The following is a 4,637-nucleotide window of genomic DNA, read 5'->3' on the forward strand; positions in this document are numbered from 1 at the left end:
CTGTGCTTGTTTGATGAGAATGGTGTCCCATAAGCTCATACATTTGCCTGTTTGACCCCGGTTGATAAACTGGCTCAGAATCATTGGGAGGTGTGGCCTTGTTGGAGGAGGTGTGGACTTGTTGGAGAAAGTGTGTAACTAGGGGTGGGCTTTGAGGTTTCAAAAGCCCATGCCAGACCCAGTCTCTGTGTCTGTCTCTCTCTCTCTCTCTCTCTCTCCCTCCTTACCAACCCCTTCCCCCATTTGTAAAGCTCTCAGCTACTGCTCCAGCACCATCTCTGTCTGCTTTCCACAATGGTGATCAGGGACTAAACCTCTGAAACTCTAAGGCTTTCTTTTGTAAAAGTTGCCGTGGTATTGGTGTCTCTTCACAGCCATGGGACAGAGACCAAGACATTAGTGCAGAAAATATCTGATGCTGGAGGAGAAAAAGAATCGTGACTCTGAATGTGAGAAATGACAGAAACCTTGTCCTTATCAAAATAGCTGAGAGAAAGATGCTCAGAGCCCAGAGACAATTACCACATTGATTATAGAAGGTGTGTCCATCTCTTTAGTTACAAACATTAGGTTTATTCTTTACTATGGGCTCAGATGTGTTGTCTACTCTCTCTGCATCTCCAGTGAATACAGCCATGATGCAACATGAATTTTTTTCTATTCAGAAAATAATTGACTCTTCCCAACTCTGGATATTTTTAGAACATGTGTCCATATTTCCTTACAATTTTTCCTGTTGAAATGGACATATCTTACATCATTTACAACATTAATATTCTCATGTTATATTAACTCTATGATAGCATAGTTCATATACAGAAAAGAGATATTTGATTCAGGCTGACTATGTCGTAACTAATATAACGCTACTTCGAAAATAAAAAATGAACCAGGCATAGTGATGCGTGTGTATAATCCCAGGAATTAGAAAGCAGATGTAGTGGGATACAGATGAATTCAATGTTACCTTCGGCGACACTGTTGTGAAACAGAGCTAAGCAGACTCCATCAAAGCCAGAGTGACCTGAGAACACCTGTGCCAGCCAGTGATGGACCCTGGAGCAAGAGATTGCTCCCAGAGGAGGCCTCTGTGGGGCCGAAGGACAAGATCTACTGAATGAATCACATTCAGAACTAGGAAAGCAGTATAGTAGAAGCAAGACAATGTCACCATGTCTACTCTGTCAAATGACATTCCACCCAGCTTTTGGTCTTTTCTCTGCTTTCATGTCTCCTGAAGCACTGAAGATTTTCTCCTCCTTATTTTGGAGACTAGTTCCGGGAGGCGGGTTGTCGGGGGTGGGGTGGGGTGGGGCTTTTGTGTGACTCAAGATCCTTGGTAATGAAGGTGAATATTTGGGCAACCTTCATTGCCTCCCCAGATGATTTTAAATCTCTGTGCTACAGAGGAACCTGTAGGCAAACTCCCATGACCTAGAAACAGAGGATGCCAAATGGACAAATTACCTAACGGTAAAAACACAAAAGGTGCCCCCCAATCTGAGAACGAAGGGCACACTCTCCTGCCCTGTTCCCACTCCAATCAGAGCCCCAAATATTTTGAAAATAAAAATCAAGAACAATTCTGATTTTCATGAATAATGTATTCATTCATCAAGTCTAATAACGAGATAAATGGCTCATCACAGCTTAGAAGCAGCCTGTGGGGATTCTCTTGGCCCTCTATGAGATTAATACCCAATATCCACACCAATGGAAATGCTGTGTTGCAAACCTGGAGAGGATGCGGGGAGGTGTGCACCCTGGCGGAGAAAGCGAAAGCTGCCAGGCTCATTGTCACATCCCGGATCTCTGCCGTTAGTGCTTTCAATGGTCTCCATTTGCATCCACTTATTACCTAAAACTTTGTTTGTGTGTCATCTAAATGAACATATTTATAAATTTGTGGTGCAATTTGTTATCACACTATGAATTCGTAAAGCTCGGTTGCTTGTTTACATTGCTGTAAAATTTACATTGCTGTAAAGTATAATTTACATTGCTGTAAAGTATAATTGTAGGGCATAAGAGGGAGCCCTAAGCCAGTGAGGTCCTGAATGAGTGGAGAGAGAGTATCCAAATGAACAAAATTAGAACAGAAAAGGTCTGCACCTTTCTCTCACGGATTTATTACAGAAGTCTGTTTCCTGCAGCCTGGTCTCCATGATTCCAAAGCACACAATACAAGCTGCCAAAGGTAGAAGCCAGTAAGCAGATCTACTCAGAAGCAACATCTATGCCAAGGCCATGATCAGCATAGAAAGATATCTGCAAAGGTACCGTAAGTGGCACCCACGTGTCAGTAGCAACCAACACCTGTCAAACTGGACGTAAAGCCCAGTCAACAGGAGGGAATCCATGCCTGTACTAGAGACCTAGCCAGTCTCCTGGGACTAAGGAAGTCATGAATTTTAGTTAAGAGCACTGACTGTTCTTCCAGAGGACTCAGGTTCAATTCCCAGCACCCATATGACAGCTCTCAACCAAATTCTAACACCCTCACACTGACATACATGCAGGCAAAACATCAATGAACATAAATGTTAAAAATTAAAATAAAGAGATTAGAAAAATGGCTCAGCAGTTAAGAGCACTGGATGCTCTTCCAGAGGTCTTGAGTTCAATTTCCAATTAATCATATGGTGGCTTATAACTATTTAAAATGTAATCTGGTGCCCTCTTCTGACCTGCAGGCTTACCTGCAGGCATAACACTGTGTATATAATCAATAAATCTTAAAATAAAATAAAATAAATAAAAAGGAAAAGAATCTACTACCACTGCTTTGCTAGGCCAGCATAATTTCTCTGCATCTTGTTCTTATACCCAGAGATCAGTGTAGCTACCATCTCTCATCAAATAAGCCTCTCTCTACAGCAAACAGAGACCATCCCAGAAAACCACAACTGGACACAAAGCAGAGACCCACAGTGTAAAGATCCCAGCACCCCATAAATACATTGGCACCACAGCTCCCTCATCCGTAGCTCAGGGATCATGCCAGAGGAAAGAGTGCAAAAATTGTAAGAGCAGAGTAGCAGGAAGTCTGCAGTGAAACAGCCTCTCCTAAAATGCCTACAGAAACAAGACCAGAACAATAGCAATGTTGATGGGCATGTTAACGTAGGAGGAGAAAAACTGTGTGGAGTCCCACCCCTAAAGAAAGAACCACAAGCTACTCTAGTCTTCCAAGAGAAGAAGAATTAGTCTCTCCTGTGAATGAGCCCTCTTATTGTTTGTACAACACAGTGGTCACCCCTGAAGCCATATCTATCACCCAATCAAGAGATTAACTCATCACTATATATTTATGTATTATATATGTTTTATATTATATAGAGAGAAGGGGGACTGGACTCTAACAAATTTTACTAGCTCTGCTTTATCTGAAAACAATAGATTTATAAACAAATTATCTGGTTCCTTTAATGACTTATAGCTATACATCCAAATAACAGTTGGCCCTTATAAATAATACATTTTAATGGGCCAACAATTGCTGGTTTGACTGAAATCCATGGGTGACCGCATGACTCACATATTTGTACATACACATGTATATATTTGTGGGTATGTGTGTGCCTGTGTGTGATGAATATAGTCAAAGATAAAGAGGATATCAATTGGAAGGTGAGAAGCCTGGGAAGCGTTCAGGGTGGGTGACTGGGATGAGCTTGAGAGAGAAAAGGGAGGGAGAAGTGATACAATTCTATTTCAATTAAAAAACATTTAATAAAAAGAAAACCCAAATAATGAAAAAACTTTTAAAACAAAATTAGATAGATGTGAGAAGGAAATAAATACAAACGGGAGCCTGGCCTGTGAATTCCAAGACAGCCAGGGCAACACAGAGCTACCCTGTCTCAAAAAAAAACAGAAGGAGGAGGAGGAGGGGGGAGGGGGAAAAGGAGGAAAGGGGGGAGAGGAGGAGGAGGTGGAAGAGGAAGAAGAGGAGGAGGAAGAAGAGAAAAGGCAAGACAAAAAATAAAACAGGACTACTTAATTTTTAAAGACCAGTGAAAAAGCCAGATACAGGGGCACTGGGCTTTATTCTCAGAAGGCAGACAGAGGTGGATCTTTATGAGTTCAAGGCCATGGGGTCTACATAGCAAGTTCTAGGCCAGTCAGAGATACAGTGACATCTGTCTCAATAGAAAGGGGGCTCTCAGCAGTTAAGAGCACTCCCTCCACTTACAGAGAAACCAGGTTCTGTTATATACAGAGAGAGAGAGAGAGAGAGAGAGAGAGAGAGAGAGAGAGAGAGAGAGAGAGAGTAAATGACAGCTCATAGCCCCAGTTTTAGGTATTTTGGCACCCTCTTCTGGCCTCTATAGATATTGGACACAAGCAGTGCACTTATATACATGCAGATGAAACACTTGCAACATGAAAATAAAAACAGCCCAGAAACATAGAACACCCAAGATACAATTTGCAAAACACAAGAAAATCAAGAAGAGGGAAGACCAATGGGTGGATACTTCATTCCTCCTTAGAACAGGAAACAAAATAGACTACCTCACCTGGGGTTCCATCCCATAATCAGCCACCAAACCCAGACACTATTGCATATGCCAGAAAGATTTTGCTGAAGGGACCCTGTTATAGCTGTCTAGTATGAGGCTATGCCAGTGCCT

Source organism: Mus caroli, chromosome 2 (genome assembly GCF_900094665.2).
Source record: "Mus caroli chromosome 2, CAROLI_EIJ_v1.1, whole genome shotgun sequence".
NCBI lineage: Eukaryota > Metazoa > Chordata > Mammalia > Rodentia > Muridae > Mus > Mus caroli.